General features: G+C 47.4%; 1 protein-coding gene across 1 annotated transcript in view; it reads right to left on the bottom strand.

Annotated features, from left to right (window-relative positions):
- PROC (protein C, inactivator of coagulation factors Va and VIIIa) overlaps positions 1 to 18,081 on the bottom strand; it is a 109,198-nt gene that overhangs the window by 55,857 nt on the left and 35,260 nt on the right. The gene's annotated exons all lie outside the window — the stretch shown is intronic.

Below are 18,081 nucleotides of genomic sequence, written 5' to 3'. Positions count from 1 at the left end.
GTGCCGGCGGCTCCGATTTACGCTGGGCACCTGCAATCATTCCCCGCTGAGAGAGAAGGACGGTCAGCTGTTGTAAACACAGCTGATCGTTCTTCTCTCTGGAATGATCAGTGCGCCTGTGATCCTTCTATGTAGGATCACAGGTCTCTGTTATCATTTCAAAAGCCCAATCCCCATACAGTTAGAAAAACTCCCCTAGGCTTACATTTAACCCCTTGATCACCCACTGTTTTAACCTCTTCCATGCCAGTGTCATTATTACAGTAACACTGCATATTTTTAGCACTGGTTACTGTAGTAATGTCACTGGTCCCCCCTAAAAGTGTCAAAAATGTCAGTTAGGGGTCCGATCTGTCCGCCGCAATGTCACAGTCCCACTAAAAATCGCAGATCACCGTCCATTACTAGTAAAAAAAAAAAAAAAAAAACATTTTTAAATTTTAATTTTTTTGGGGAATGTTATATAGCAGAATGTGAAAAATATTGTTTTGGATTTTTTTTCAGAATTGTCGCTCTTGTTTTGTGTTTTTTGAGGTGATCAAGTACCATCAAAAGAAAGCTCTATTTGTATGGAAAAAAAGGACATCAATTTTATTTAGGTACAGTGTCACACGAACGCGCAGTTATCCATTAAAGTAACGCACTGCCCAATCGCAAAAATAGCCTGGTCATTAAGGGGGCAAATCCTTCCGGTCCAGAACTGGATATTTATGTGGTGGTGGCTGCATTTGTTTTCTTTTTTTCCCAGGCTAAGAACATTTTCAGAAAGTACACAAAATGCCTGTTGATCTTGCTAGAAATGTAGTGTCCTTGTCACTCCCTGTAAGCTGAATTGAAAGCAAAAAACAATGGTATTTTTCTTCTGTAACCTAGGAATCTTTTCTTCTCCCCCATCTAAATGAAACGAATGAAGATAAATTTGTAGTACAGCCCAGTTCTGAATCTTGGCCTAGGCCTACAAGGCCCAGGCCTAGGGCAGCACTTTGCAAGGGGGCAGCAAAAAACAAAACAGCCTTCTCCCAGCTCCCACACGAAAAGGGTCCCCGCCGGCTTGCGCTACACTTTTAGTAAAGTGTCGGTCTTATGGGACGAATTAGGTCAGAGTGCAAATCAGTCTGGCAGCCCCTTAAGGCAGTCACACTGCTACCTGCCAGTACGATAATACCGACCAATGAGGACATTCAGACAGACCACAGGCTGCCGACCACACCTAATATAACTGGCCCGACGGCCACCAATGCTACTAAGTGTGGCACTGCAGCCTAATGCTTCACCTGCCCTCCGCCCCAGGTATGGCAGACATCTTGTCAATAATATTTAACCACTTAAGCCCCGGAAGATTTTACCCCCATTCCGACCAGGGGGTATTTTGCGATTCGGCACTGCGTGACTTTAACGGAGAATTTCGCGGTCGTGCGACGCTGTACCTAAACGAATTTGGCGTCCTTTTTTTCCCACAAACAGAGCTTTCTTTTGGCGGTATTTGATCACCTGTGCGATTTTTTGATCACGCGCTATAAACAAAAAAAGAGCGTCCATTTTGCAAAAATAGCAATATTTTTCCCTTTTTTTTTATATGAAATTCCCCCAAAAAAAAATGTAAAAATCAAAATTTTTTTAAATTTTCGGCCAATTTGTTTTATGCTACCTATGTTTGGTAAAAAAAATCGCAAAAAGCGTATTTTGATTTGTTTGCGCAAAAGTTATTGCGTTTACTAACTAAGGGAAAGATTTTTGTCATTTTTGTTGTTTTTTTTTTTAACGCGTAATGGCGGCGATCTGCGATTTTTTTTGCGGTACTGCGACATTGCGGCGGACAGATCGGACCCTTGACTGACATTTTTGACACTTTTGGGGTTACCAGTGACATTTCTACAGTAATCAGTGCTATACATATGCACTGTTACTGTAAAAATACACTGGTAGTGAAGGGGTTAACTTTATTTGAGAGGGAGGGGCTGTGTGTGTCTCTAGGGGCGTGATTCTAACTGTGATTGGCTGGGGCTTCAGCTGTATGCAGAGTGATCAACGGATCTACATAGTAGATCCAGATGATCAGCTCTCATACAGCGAGGAGAATGACAGGCAGCTTGTTTACACAAGCTGCCTGACTTTCTCCCTCTCCCCCGCCGATCGCAGAGTGGCCGGCGGACATCGGGTCCGCCGGTCACACGCGCGGGGGGGTCCGTGACCACTCGGGAGCGGGAGCGCGCCTCCGGGGGCGCGCGCTCGCTCCCTAGACCCTCACAAGCTAGTGACGTAGACCTACGTCACTTTGCCTGTGAGGGGCTGACCGCCGACGTAGATAGTCGTGCGGCGGTCGGCAAGTGGTTAATTTCTTTAAACATCCTTGTCCTTGAGCGAGCATATTGATTTGCATCATATACAATTAAGACTTTTAATTGCATATGATGGCAATAATATTTTGGACCGGCTCCCCTCATATGTGCTATCACAATCATCACATGTCACTGGGTTAGTAAGATTACTCCAATCTTATAAGATATTTGGAATTGTGTTTGCTGCCACTGATTATTTCACTTATTTGTATAATGACTATGGATTAATGACCTAGACATTATACAAATAGGTTAGATAATCCTATGATTACAATCAGTGGCAGCAAACACTAAGTCCAAATATCCTAAAAGAAAGGAGTAATCTTACTAATCCAGTGACAGAAGGCTGAACTAATGGGCACTGATGGCAACTGATGAGGTGGCAGTGATAAACTGCACTGATGGGCACTGGTATGCTGCACTGATGGGCGCTTATAGGCTGCTCTGATGGTCACTGATGATGTAGCAATGGTGGGTACTGATAAACTGAACTGATGGGCACTAATGAGGCTTCACTGATAAGCTGCACAATGGGCACTGGTATGCTGCACTGATGGGCGCTAATAGGCTGCACTGATGGGCACTAATATACTGCTCTGATGGCCACTGATGATGTAGCAATGGTGGATACTGATGAACTGCACTGATGGGCACTAATGAGGCTGTACTGATATGCTGCACTGAGTGGCACCGATGAGGCTGCACTGATGGGCACAAGGTGGCACTGATAAGCTTCACTGATGGGGCTGCACTGATATACTGCCCTGATGGGCGTTGATTTGTTACACTAATGGGCACTAATAGGCTGCACTGATGTCCACTGATGAGGCAGCACTGATAAGCCACACTGATGGACACTGATGGGGCTGTACTGGTGGCCACTGATGGGGCTGTACTGATGGCCACTGATGGGGCTGCACCGATGAGGCTGAACTTATGGGAACTGATGAGGCTGCACTGATGGGTACTGATAGACTGTGGTTGTGGTCTGTGGTTTACAGATGACAGGACGTGTCATAAACAAGAAAGGGTGTGGCCTTTATAGGAAGGGGTGGGTCATATTTAAATTAGGGGGTGCCCAATTTAGTTAGGCCTAGGGCTGCACAAAACCTAAATACACCACTGCCGATGGGCACTGATATGCTGCACTGATGGGCACTGATTTGCTGCACTGATGAGCGCTAATAGGCTGCATTGATGGGCGCTAATAGGCTGCACTGATGGGCACTAATATGCTGCACTGATGGCCACTGACGGGGTAGCAATGGTGGGTACTGATAAACTGCACTGATGGGCACTAATGAGGCTGCACTGGTAAGGCAGCACTTATATGCTGCACTGATGGGCATGAGGCAGCACTGATAAGCTTCACTGATATGCTGGCTTGATGGCCACTGATGGCCATTGATGAGGCTGAGCTGATGGCCACTGATGAGGCTGCGCTGATGGCCACCGATGGGGCTGCGCTGGTCGCCACTGATGGCCACTGATGAGGCTGCACTGATAAGGCTGCACAGAAAAGGCTGAACCTATGGGAACTGATGAGGCTACGCTGATGGGCCCTGATAGACTGTGGTTGTGGTCTGTGGTTTACAGATGACAGGGCAGGTCATAAACAGGAAGGGGTGGGTCATATTTAAATTAGGGGGTGCACAATTTTAGTCAGGCCTAGGGCAGCACAAAACCTAAATACACCACTGTCCCTCCTATACAGGTATACAGGGGGCTGCATGGACCCCCTGAAGCATGGCTGGGTCACAACCACGACCCCTGTAGTTACACCCCTGGAAGGGATAAGTGGCAGTGGTCTGGTGGTGGTGGGGGAAGAATGGGATCAGTGGCAGTGGTGATGGTGGTGAACAGAATCAGTTGCAGGGGGGGCGATGGTGGCAGCTGTGGTGGTGGGATAGGATCAGTGGCAATGATGATGGTGGTGGGGGGGTGGGATCAGTGGCAATGCTGATTGTGGCGGGCCGAAATGGGATCAGTGGCAGTGGTGATGGTGGAGGGTGGATGGGATCAGTGGTGGTGGGGGGGTGGAATCAGTTGCAGCGATGGTGGTGGTGGTAGGATGGGATTAGTGGCGGCAGTGATGGTGTTGATGGGATGGGATGGGATCAGTGACAATGGTGATTGTGGTGGGGGGGTGGGAACAGTTGCAGTGGTGTTAAGGATCAGTGGCAGTGGTGATGATGGTAGGGAGGATGGGATCACTGGCAGCAGTGATGGTGGTAGGGGAAATGTGATCAGTGGCAGTGGTAATGGGGGGGGGTGGAATCAGTTACAGTGATGGTGGTTGTGGTAGGATGGGATCAGTGGCAGTGTGATGGTGGTGATGGGATGGAATCAGTGACAGTGGTGATTGTGGTGGGGGGGATGGGTTCAGTTGCAATGGTGGCAGTGGTGTTATGGATCAGTGGTAGCAGTGATGGTGGTAGGGAGGATGGGATCAGTGGCAGCGGTGATGGTGGTGGGGAGGAGCGGATCAGTGGCAGCGGCGATGGTGGAGGGGGGATGGGATCGGTGGCAGCGGTGATGGTGGTGGGGGGATGGGATCAGTGGTAGTGTTGATGGTAGTAGGGAGGATGGGATCAGTGGCAGTGGTGATGGTGGTAGGGAAGATGGGATCAGTGGTGATGGTGGTGGGGAAGATGGGATCAGTGGTAGCGGTGATGGCGGTGGGGGGGGGGGGATGGGATCAGTGGCAGCGGCGATGGTGGTGGGGGGATGGGATCAGTGGTAGTGTTGATGGTAGTAGGGAAGATGAGATCAGTGGCAGTGGTGATGGTGGTAGGGAAGATGGGATCAGTGGTGATGGTGGTGGGGAAGATGGGATCAGTGGTAGCGGTGATGGCGGTGGGGGGGGATGGGATCAGTGGCAGCGGCGATGGTGGTAGGGGGATGGGATCAGTGGTAGTGTTGATGGTAGTAGGGAAGATGGGATCAGTGGCAGTTGTGATGGTGGTAGGGAAGATGGGATCTGTGGTGGTGGGGAAGATGGGATCAGTGGTAGCGGTGATGGTGGTGGGGAGGATGGGATCAGTTGCAGCAGTGGCAATGGTGGCAGTGTGGGGGGGGTGTGATCAGTGGCAACAGTGGGTGGGGTGTTTGGGAGCAAGGGAGACAATTACTTAGACGGTACCATACAATGTTGCAAAGTAGCGAAGCCTGACAAGCATCTGCTGCTCTTCAGAGCATGCAGGACCTACTGCACCTGCGCACAGCTTATGACAAAGCCGGTGCTGGGTGGCTAGGATCCTGCGCACACACGCTGTTGGTGAAGACTTGCCTCTATCCCAGCATGCAAGACCCACTGCATATGCACCTGGCTGATGATAGAGCCCGGGCTGAACAGAGACCACACTAGAACTAGAAGAACCGGCAAGCAGCGCCCCCCTCCCCAACAGTTGCAGAATGCACCCGGGCCCCCTACAGGTGTATGGGCTGTCTCCCACTGATGGCAGCCCTGTCTGCGGGTAGGGGGCTTATTGGACTCTGAAAGCCCCCTTCAGTGCTGGGCACTTTTACCTCATTCCTGCCCAGGCCAATTTTCAGCTTTCAGCGCTGTCGCACTTTGAATGACAATTGCACGGTCATGCAACGCTGCACCCAAACAACATTTTTATCATTTTTTGAGAAAGATAGAGCTTTCTTGTGGTGGTGTTTAATCACCACTGTTTTTTTTTTATTTTTTTGCTTAAAATCATGAAAAGACCAAAAATGTTGAATATTATTTTGTAAACTCATTAAAGGTTTAGCTAATCACACAAAGCCATTTGACTTTTAACTGTGACCAGCTGTGGTCATTTTGATTAGCTCATCATGAAAAGACCTGCCTGGAGCATCTCAGTCCCTGGTAGTGCACTGTCACCGAGTTCTCTGAGATAACGCTGTGGACCGACAAGTTAGGAGATGAATACAAAAAAATTTCAAAGGCTTTATCAATGCCTTAAAGCACAGTGAAGTCTATTATAAAGAAGTGGAAGGCATTTGGTACAACACAGACCCTTCCTGGATCAGGACGTCGCTCCAAACTGGATGAAAGAGCCAGGAGGAAACTGGTCAGAGAGGCTACCAAGAGGCCTACAGCAACTCTGAAGCAGTTGCAGGAATTTATGACAAAGAGTGGTCATTGTGTGTCCGTGACAACAATATCACAAATTCTCCACAAATGTAGCTTGTTTGGGAGGGTTGAAAGGAAAAAGACCCTGCAGACAGGTCACATGCAGTCATGACTGAGCTTTGCCAAAATGCACCTTAAAGATTCTGAGGCCGGTGGCGTGGCCGAGCAGGGCATGTGAGCAGACGCGCATCACCGAGCTCCCGTACAGTTTCGCCTCCTGGCGAAACTTGTAAATGTGCGCCCTGCGGCTCCTGCTATAGGGGCCCTACGACTGCCCTCGGGCAGCCTGGTCAACTCTTCGGAGCTAATTATGCAAAGTTGGTTCGTTTTTATACCGAGCTATACTCCTCCAGAGTCGCCTATGGCGTTTCGGAGCTGGCTGAGTACCTGCAAGGGGCTGATCTCCCCGCTTTGTCGGCCGCGCATAGGGCTAAATTGGACGCTCCCATTACCCTGGAGGAGCTACAGGAGGCGGCCAGCTCTTTTCCTACCTTTAAGGCCCCATTAGATGACGGGTTACCTATGGAAGTATATTAGACCTTCCCTGACACTTTACTCCCACGACTGCTGCGGGTCTTTAATGAGGCTCTTCGCTGTGGTCGTTTGCCTCCATCTATGTCTGGGGCCAGTATCATTTTGCTACTGAAGCCAGATAAACCCCCACTGGACCCTAACTCCTATAGACCGATTTCCCTATTGCAATCCGACATTAAAATCCTGGCCAAAGTTCTTGCTCATCGGCTGAACATGGTGGTTGCCACCATTGTCCAAGACGACCAAGCAGGGTTCATGCCCAATAAATCCACAGCTGTAAATCTCCGCAGATTGTATGTTAATATGCAGACTAGAGCGGACAATGTGGGCTCTAGAGCCCTCTTGTCCCTCGATGCTAACAAAGCTTTTCATAGTTTGGAATGGGAATACCTCTGGGCGGTGTTAGAGAAATTTGGCTTTGGTCCCATGTTCATAGCGTGGGTTCGCCTCCTTTACCAGGCACCGCGGGCGGTGATTCGGGAGGGGGGCAGGCAGTCGGTACCATTTCACTTGGAGAGGGGGACTAGGCAGTGTTGCCCTTTGTCCCCTCTACTGTTTGCCCTGGCCATAGAGCCCCTGGCTTTCAGTACGGGACCTTGCATGGAAAGAGTTTATTGTATGCTGATGACATGCTGTTGCTCCTGGGGGACACGTGACCCTCTCTACGAGCTGTGATGCATATCATTACTGTTTTTGGTGGCTTCTCTGGGCTTACCATCAACTGGTCTAAGTCAGCCTTGTTGCCACTGGACCAGGGGCTGGATCCCCAGTTGGCCACATTTTGCCCGGTGCAGGTGGTACAGCAATTCAAATACCTTGGTGTAGTGATTTTGGTTACCATTACGGACTATTGTCGCTTGAATCTCTTCCCACTCCTGACGCGATTTAGAGACAAGGTGGCTATCTGGTCAAAATTACGGCTCTCGGTGGCTGGGTGGGCTAATTTGGTGAAAATGATTTTAATGCCCCAACTCCTGTATTTTCTCCATAATACTCCAGTGGTCATCCCGCTGAAACTATTTCGGCTGGTGAACTCCATCTTCCGCTCCTTGCTGTGGCGGTCGGGTGTCGCTAGAATTAGGTTGGAACAATTGTATAGGCCCAAGGACAGGGAAGGGGCTTGCCTTTCCTAATCCTTGGATCTACTATTTGGTGTAGCACCTATTAGGGGCCCTCAAGGTAGGGGACCGGGGAACCGGGGATTCTACGCTTGGGTTCATGCTTCATAAGGTTGCCGCAGACACTGTCCCTGGGGCCTTGGAGTCGCAGTTGTTTCTGAAGTCCAACAAAATGTTTACCACTTATAGATACATACATAAAATTTGGGCTAAGGTGAAGCAGCTAGAGGGGGTTACTGACTTTACAGACTACAGTCCGCTCTGGGCAGGGGCGTACCAGGGGGTTGGCGAGAACGGGGCGCAGGCCAGGGGGGGGGGGCGCAAAATCAATGTGTTAACAATTGGCAGTGTTAATTTTTGCTCCCCGCCCCGCGCTCAGCCTGCGCCCCCAGGCAGCCTGCCGTTCCTTGATAGAGCAGTACCAGTGCGGCAGCGCCACTCACCCTGCCTGTTTGCGGTGGCCCAAGTGTGCTGTGCTGCTGTGCTGCGGTGTCCTATTGGCTCCCCCTCCTATACAGCCGCTCCTCAATATCCCCCGCTGGTCCACAGGATACAGCGGCTGTGCCTGTGGACCAGCGGGGGATACTGAGGAGCGGCTGGGTGGCTGGAGGAGCCCGAAGATGGAGCCTGGAAGCCATGGACAGGTAAGGAGCAGTGGCGGCCGATGCGTTGGGGAAGCAGGGCCAGGGCGCCGCCCCCCCATCCATGCAGGTAAGTGCACTGGTCTCGGAGGGGGAGGGGGACGGCACGCTATGCTGGTCTGTCTGCATTGAAAGGGAGCACACTGATCTCGCGGCATTGAAGGGGGCACACGCTGGTCTCTCTGAATTGAAAGGGGGCACATGCTGGTCATTCTGCATTGAATGGGGGCATGCTGGTCTGTCTGCATTGAAAGGGGACACGCTGGTCTGTCTGCATTGAAAGGGGGCATGCTGGTCTGTCTGCATTGAATAGGGGCACGCTGGTCTGTCTGCATTGAATGGGGGGCACGCTGGTCTGTCTGCATTGAAAGGGGGCATGCTGGTCTGTCTGTATTGAATGGAGGCACGCTGGTCTGTCTACATTCAATGGGGACACGCTGGTCTGTCTGCATTGAAAGGGGGCATACTGGTCTGTCTGTATTGAATGGGGGGCACGCTGGTCTGTCTGCATTAAAAGGGGTACACTGGTCATTCTGCATTGAAAGGGGGCAAGCTGGTCATTGTGCATTGAAAGGAGGCACGCTGGTCATTGTGCATTGAATGGGGGCAAGCTGGTCATTGTGCATTTAGTGGGGGCACGCTGGTCATTGTGCATTGAAAGGGGGCACGCTGGTCATTGTGCATTGAATGGGGGCACGCTGGTCATTGTGCATTGAATGGGGGCACGCTGGTCATTGTGCATTGAAAGGGGGCACGCTGGTCATTGTGCATTGAATGGGGGCACACTGGTCATTGTGCATTGAAAGGGGGCACGCTGGTCATTGTGCATTGAATGGGGGCACACTGGTCATTGTGCATTGAAAGGGGGCACGCTGGTCTCTCTGCATTGAAAGGGGGGCACGCTGGTCACTCTGCATTGAAAGGGGGCATGCTGGTCATTGTGCATTGAATGGGGGCACGCTGGTCATTGTGCATTGAAAGGGGGCACGCTGGTCATTCTGCATTGAATGGGGGCACGCTGGTCATTCTGCATTGAAAGGGGAAACGCTGGTCATTGTGCATTGAATGGGGGCACGCTGGTCATTGTGCATTGAAAGGGGGCACACTGGTCATTGTGCATTAAATGGGGGCACGCTGGTCATTGTGCATTGAATGGGGGCACGCTGGTCTCTCTGCATTGAAAGGGGGCACACTGGTCACTCTGCATTGAAGGGGGCACACTATACCTTGATTACTGAAGTTCCCTTTCACACTTTTGTGACCTCAAAGTCACGCAATTTTTTACAGCGTTTTTTGCCGCAAAGCAATGCCTATTACATTTTTTTGTTTGCGCCCCCCCCCCAAAAAAAAATTTTGAGCACCAGCCGCCACTGGTAAGGAGGATCCATTGAAGTGCATTGTACTGGGGAATGGAGGGGAGAATGTTGTGTGTGAGGTCTGTTCATATAGTAGTCACTATAGTGGTCACTGTAGTGGTCAGTGTATTGGTTAGGGTGGTCACTGTAGTGGTCAGGGTGGTCACTGTAGTGGTCAGTGTAGTGGTTAGGGTGGTCACTGTAGTGGTCATGTAGTGGTTAGGGTGGTCACTGTAGTGGTCAGGGTGGTCACTGTAGTGGTCAGTGTAGTGGTTAGGGTGATCACTGTAGTGGTCACTGTAGTGGTTAGGGTGGTCACTGTAGTGGTTAGGGTGGTCACTGTATTGGTCAGTGTAGTAGTTAGGGTGGTCAGTGTAGTGGTTAGGGTGGTCACTGTAGTGGTCAGTGTAGTGGTTAGGGTGGTCACTGTAGTGGTCAGTGTAGTGGTTAGGGTGGTCACTGTAGTGGTTAGGGTGGTCACTGTAGTGGTCAGTGTAGTGGTTAGGGTGGCCAGTGTAGTGGTTAGGTAGGTTAGTGTAGTGGTCAGTGTAGTTGTTAGATAGGTTAGTGGTCAGTGTAGTGGTTAGATAGGTTAGTGCTTAGATAGGTTAGTCTTCAGTGTAGTGGTTAGGGTAGTGGTTAGGTAGGTTAGTGTAGTGGTTAGATAGGTTAGTGTAGTAGTCAGTGTAGTGGTTAGGTAGGTCAGTGTAGTGGTTAGGTAGGTGAAAGTGGGAACCAGGTAGGTCTGTGTAGTCTCCACTGTATACATGGGCAGGGCAAAGGTAGTGGAGTCAGGGGCAAGGCCAATTGGGGGGAAGGGGGGTGGCAAAATGAGGTTTGGCCTAGGGTGGCAAAAATCCTTGCACCAGCCCTGCACAGTACACAGGGGGAGCACCTCCCCCTCGAAGTCTGCGTAGGAGCGCCGGGGGTCACGTGACTACCCGGTACTCAGCATGACACAGACAGCACGCCAGACATCGGACGCCCCCCTCCGCTCCCCTACCATGACAAGCAAAACGGCAGGAAGGGAGGCAAGTAAGTATAGCCCTTTATTGGACAGCTGGCTCTGTGAGTGCTGCGTGGGACTAGGATTGCATAGGTAGATTTCCGAAAGGGTGGGAGGGTATATTGAGTAAGGGGGGAGGTTTAAAAGGGGGCTTGGCTAGAGATATTGAGGAAGGGGGGAGATGGCAAGGGGGGGAATATTTAGGAAGGGGGGAGGTTGGCATGGTCATGGGGGGGCGCCGATACAACTCCTCGCCAAGGGCACTGGAGACCCTAGGTGCGCCTCTGGCTCTGGGATAATTTAACATATCCAGAGTTGGCTAAGTTGCAATGTGCGGCTCGGTGGAAGGTGAGGGGGGTTACTCAGCTTAGACAGGTGTTTGACCGTGGCCGCCTGATGGACTTCGGCCAGCTCCGTGCCAGGTATAACCTACCCTTGGGCATGTTATTTTCCTATATGCAGTTGAGACATGCAGTCCGGGCCCAGCCCTCTTTGCTGTGCCCGGAACTGTCCCCGACTCCGGTCTTTGCTATGATGAAATGCTTTGACTCGACTAAAGGGTTCATTTCCGAATGCTATTCCATGCTACTAAGTGACTATTTAGAAAAATTTCCTAGCCCGGCTAAAAATCACTGGGAGACTAGAGTCGATGCGACACAGCTCTTTAAGCATTGCGCAACGGATCTTGCAACTGTACATACTCCTCAGGGTGCACCGCACACCCCTCCGACTTCATAGGATGGGTCTCAGGACGGACTCCTTGTGTACCAGGTATAGTAGGGATTGCGGGGACCTCATTCACCTCCTATGGCGTTGCCCCAAGCTCCACAGGTACTGCACAGCGGTGGTTCGGACTGTTAATGCTGCATTTCTCCTGTCCGTAATGGTAGATCCGAAGCCGTGCCTTCTTGGTATGGTAGAGGAATATTCGCCAGACGTCAACATTCGGTTGGCAATGTCTAGGGCACTGTTTCAGGCCCGGAAGCTTATCTTGCAGCACTGGACCTCCCCTCCCACGCTGGAGATGCGGGTGCACGCCATGGGGGTTACTCTACGCTGTGAACGCATGATATATCAACATAGAGGTGTACCGATAAGATATGAAAAAATATGGGAAGGGGGACTGGCACAGCCGGGCTAGGCCCCTGTAGCTGGCCAGCTAGAACCTGTCCTAGGTTGCTAATATGACCTACATGCATATACAGCTAGACCTGTTAATAACCTCAATACAGTGCATATGTTTATATGTGAGAGACAAAAGCAGAGTTATTTACTGTGATTTCATGTTTGGATGTCACATAACAGTTGTATGTTGTATTCACAGAAGCAAAAGGAAATTTGCCTGTAAGATTCATTTGTATGCATGTAAGGTAAGCTCAGACACAGCAGAGTTGAAACCAGAAAGCACAGAGTTAAACTTTATTACCCATAAGGAGTTTGTGGCCAATCACAGCCAATCTCACACTCAGCAACAGTCTTGGCCAATTACAGCCAGCCTTACACTCATTTTTTTTGTCTTAAGCCTCATGCTTAAGCCAGCCTTCTCATTCCACTACAGAGCAAGAGAACTGAATAGACATACAGATCCACAGAGCAGTTTTATGGAAGCAAGTGGCCAAAAATTGGTAATTAACAGTTATACATGTTCCTATTGTTAGTAATGTGATTAGAGCTGTATACTGAACTAGTTATGTGTTCACTTGTAGTTCCACCAAACTCGAACACAAACAAACTATCAAACTTCAAAAGTTATATCAAATTCAAACTATCGAACAAACCCAAACAACTCTAACAACTCAAAACCAAACCCAAGCAAACAAACTCAAACAGCAAACAGCAATAGAGAGAGAAATATATCCACCATTTGTTATACTGTATTCAGCACATGTTGTACATGGACTGTCTGCTGCAAAAGTGTGACTGTTATCTATGAAGAAAAGTTGAAGTTAATAAAGAAGATATCTTAAGCGTTTGGTGTGCTCTTTAAACCTACTGCTTTCCATAGAACGGTATTGGAGGAATTTATAGAGTAACAGACAGTCTGGTTAGACTGAAGTCAGAGAGATCCAATTCTTCTAATGCCACAGCGCATAAGGCACTTTGTAGTGCTGTGCCTGCCACAGTGGAACTATTAAGCCCTTTGAGGGCAAAGTAATAGTGCTCCTCAACTTGCAGAGTAAAGAGCGCATTTGAGCAGCGGAGCTACATAGAGGCCATAGAACGTGTGGTTTTAGTCAAACTGCAGCCGACTCTTAAAGTGTCAGAACGGCAAAGGCAAGATAGACACAGAAAGAGCGCCAACCCTCCTGCGAATCCTAGAGAGAAAAAGAGACGCATGGTGGGAGGCCAAAGTCCAGCGCAGAGCATCGCAAGTCTGCATAGAGCATCAGATCAAGAAAAGACAAGTCTCCTTTAAGACTGATATTTGTTCCAGCAACCTACAGATCGCAGTATCCTGCTCTTCAGAATAAGGTCAGAACTTTCCTTTATTACTTATCATTGCAATAGGCTTGACAAGAAAGAGACATTTTCGTGTTCAGGAATAAAAGGACTGTAAGTAAAAAACAAGGGGCAGTTGTAGTACACAGACTCTAAAGTATTTAAAGTGAATGTCATTTTTTACTGCCTGCACCTATTGCTATTGCACTTAAAGTGAAAGTCATTTTTATTGCCTGCACCTATTGCTATTGCATTTAAAGTGAAAGTCTTCTTAATATTCTTATTGAGTGTTATAGCATTTAGAGTAAAAATGTCTAAGTCTAGTATTGCTATGCCACTGTTAGAGGATACAAGGATAGATAAGTTAGAAAGTGAAGAGCAAGGGAACCTGTCTGAGGTAAAAGAGTCAGATGCAGCATTAGTCTTGCCCCAAACTGATATATCCCAATCAGACGAACTAAGACGTTCAGAACGTATCAGAAAACCGACCGCAAAGATGCTGGAAAATTTGGAACAAGAAGCAGCATTAAAAGGAAAAAAGTTCACCAGAATGTATGATAAGTGGAAATTATACATTAAAGATGTTCGTAGAAGGCTAAAGCAAGAAAGTATAAAAGGAAACTTGAGTGATATTGTAGAGACGATAGAAGAATCTGAATCAGAGCTCATGGCAGCATATGTCAATCTGCGGTCATCCACGACACCTTCCCAGGATATTGTAAGGAACATGGACACGTGTACTGCAGTCACTAAAGATTTAGTAAAGCTCATGAGAGAACTATCATCTGAAGCTAACTATGATGAAGTTAAGGCAAGAAAGAGAATGAACGAGCTCTTTATGAGAGACTATGCTAGGTCCTTAGGGGGAACCACAATCTCAAGTGGGACTTCCTTCACTAGCAGAAGTGCCAGTAACATATCAGAGTCCTCAAGTACCTTAATAGCCAAAAGAAAGGAACTGGTCGAACAACTTGCTGTCAAGAAAGCAGAAATTGAGATGGAATCTGCCATTGAGGCGCAGCTCCTACGAAAAGCTGAAATGGAAGCTAAAATGGAAAGTCTGGAAAGGCTGAAAGAAGTCAAGATTATAGAAGCCAGACTGAGAGTACACGAAGAGGACATGAATAGTAATCATAAGTCCAAATCTGTACTAAGTGAAGATGCAGACTCCTACTTCCTTTCATACGCCCAGGAGAATGAAAGGAAATCACCTGTATGTAGTGAAGAAAAAAGTCAGTGCCCTTCTATCCCTGCTCAGAAAGACAAAGAGAGAGACTTACCTAATTCAGAACTAGGTAAGAAAATAAAACTATATGATCCTATTCCTAGATGTCACTGCAATGATCAGGAAAATGTTGCAACTATTGTCCCAGCAAGACGACAGAGAACAGTCCCAGCAAGACTGCCCGTTCCAGAACCTGCTGTATTTTCAGGAGACATACTGAAGTTCATAGAGTGGAAGGCGAGTTTTGAAATGATCATTGAGCACTATTGCTCCAGGCCAGTTGACAAATTATTCTACCTTCAGAAATATGTTGGTGGAGAAGCAAAGAAAGCTCTTGAAGGTAACTTCTATAGAACAGACGAAGAAGCCTACAAGCAAGCTTGGGAAAAGTTAAATGCAAGATATGGTCATCCTTTCTTAGTACAAAGAGCCTTTAGGGAGAAATTGAATAACTGGCCTAAGATAGGTCCTAAAGAACATTTCAAACTCCAAGAGTATGGTGACTTCCTGCAAGCATGCAGCAATGCCATCCCACATGTACGAGGACTAGAAGTACTGAACGACTATCTGGAAAACCACAGGATGCTAGCTAAACTTCCTGAAGGAGTGGCTTCTAGGTGGAATCGCTATGTGACTGAACAGTTAGATCTAAATAAGGACTTCCCAAGTTTTGAAAAGTTCTCTGAGTTTGTCAATAAGGAAGCACGAATAGCATGTAAGGCAGTAAGAGCATCTTATGCCTTAAAATCCTTAGAAGAAAGGCCTGCGAGAGATTTAAGACGTTCAAGAGCAGCTAGCTTTGCAACCAACACAGCAGCTAAAGGTCTAGATACCTACGAGAGCAAGTTCAAAGTCACTACTGGGATCAGTAGAAAAACAGAACTGACAAATCCTCAGACTACCTTTAAGTGTATGTTCTGTGGAGAGAACCACTCCATACACAAGTGCCAACAATTGAAAGAGAAGTCCTCAAATGAAAAGAAAAAATTTGTACTTGATAATCAACTGTGTTTTGGATGCCCAAGAAAAGGACATATTACTAAGGAGTGTAAGAAAAGGGCCACATGTAGTGTTTGCAAAGGACGCCATCCTACACCACTACATGAAGAACGTCCAAAGAAGGATTAATCCTCAATACCTAAAGATGCTGAGGAAGAAAAGAAAGTATCAGTATTCTCTTGCAGAGTAAGGGAAGGAGAAAGCAACGGCACATCAATGGTCGTACCAGTGTGCATTTCAAATCCTAAAAGGAGGAATAAGAAGGTATATGCCTATGCACTATTGGATGCCCAAAGCGATGTTACCTTCATTGATCAAGAAATCTGCAAGAAATTACAAGTGGCTACAGAACCAGTGAAGCTCAAACTCACCACAATGACGGGGAGAGATACATTAGTGAACAGTCAAAGAGTCAAAGGATTGAGAGTTAGAGGACTTCATTCAAACCTCACATTAAATCTACCTCCAGCCTATACGAAAGACGATATACCTCTAGATCGAGATCGCATACCTGTGAAACAGCCAATAAATGGGAACACCTATCTGTCATATCACATGAAATGTCCCCGCTGAAGGAGTTTGGTGTTGGACTGTTGATAGGCTACGATTGTCCCGAAGCTTTGGTACCACGAGAGGTAATCACAGGAGGAAAGGGTGAACCCTACGCTGTTCGAACTGATCTAGGATGGGGTGTTGTTGGAGGAAAACAGCAGATTGCAAACTCAAGACAGGTGACAGGATTGTGTCATCGAATATCCGTCCAAGAGTTAATAACTGTAAGTTCAGCAAAAGTAATCAAGATCCTTGAGTCTGACTTTGCAGACATAAGTTCTGAAGAAAAGAGTGTATCTCAAGAAGACATAAAGTTCGTACACACTCTAGAAGAAAGTATTCAGCAGAATCAACAAGGTTATCTTGAAATGCCCTTACCCTTTAGAGAACGACCTTGTCTGCCAAATAACAGAAATCTTGCCGTAGCAAGATTGAAATGCCTGAAGAAAAAGATGAAAGAAGAAAACAGGCGCCACTGTAGTTAGCCAGAAAATTTATTGCACAAAATACATACTGACTTACATATAAGTAAGCTCCAATCCGTATCGCAGCGTCTCCAGCGCACAATCCGGCCGTCCACCGGTCCGGAGGTGACGTCACAGGAAGCTGGTCGGAGACTGGGTTAAACCGGAAGCCGCAAATGGAACGCAGGCTCCCGGAAATGACGCAACGCGTTTCGGAGCATGCTCACTCGGCTCCTTCCTCAAGCGTAAGTGACTGCCACCTGGTGCCAGGTTTAAATACAGCAGTCCACGATCAATTAACATTACAATCAACACAAGGGGCGGCGCAATACTCTGCAGGACCAGCTATAAAGCCAACACTTCTGGAGAGTCCGCACAACACTTTTAAATAATATAGTGGATTTCATACTGGGGCTTATCCATATACAAACAGCTTTAAAACAAAAAAACAATGTACATTACAAATATTATTACGTCCTCGACAATAGATGTACTGAAACATGACTTTCACTCAATATGCTAAAAATTAAAAATTAAAAATAAATTATATATACACATATGTCCCTCTGTATTGGGGTACACCGGAAAAGGGGGCTACCTTATAAATAAGAAAAAAACATAGGCTCCTGAATCCAGAAATCATGAACTCACCAAGGAATTCATTTTCCATGATCCGAAATGCATTATGAAAATATATATATATATATATAAGAAAAAGAATTAGAATGTGTAATTCTTTTTCTTATATATATATATATATATATTTTCATAATGCATTTCGGATCATGGAAAATGAATTCCTTGGTGAGTTCATGATTTCTGGATTTGGAAGTTGAGAACCTGATGGTAAATTCCCCAAATTCATGTTCAAATCCTACTATAGAGAACATAGAATTATAGGTAATTTTGGTGGGAGTGTAGCTGGCCAGCTATAACCTGTCCTAGGTTGCTAATATGACCTACATGTATATACAGCTAGACCTGTTAATAACCTCAATACAGTGCATATGTTTATATGTGAGAGACAAAAGCAGAGTTATTTACTGCGATTTCATGTTTGGATGTCACATAACAGTTGTATGTTGTGTTCACAGAAGCAAAAGGAAATTTGCCTGTAAGATTCATTTGTATGCATGTAAGGTAAGCTCAGACACAGCAGAGTTGAAACCAGAAAGCACAGAGTTAAACTTTATTACCCATAAGGAGTTTGTGGCCAATCACAGCCAATCTCACACTCAGCAACAGTCTTGGCCAATTACAGCCAGCCTTACACTCATTTTTTTGTC

The sequence above is a fragment of the Pelophylax lessonae genome, assembly GCF_965119305.1.
Source record: "Pelophylax lessonae genome assembly, chromosome: 3".
In the NCBI taxonomy this organism is placed as follows: domain Eukaryota; kingdom Metazoa; phylum Chordata; class Amphibia; order Anura; family Ranidae; genus Pelophylax; species Pelophylax lessonae.
This window is presented reverse-complemented; position numbering and strand designations above follow the sequence as displayed.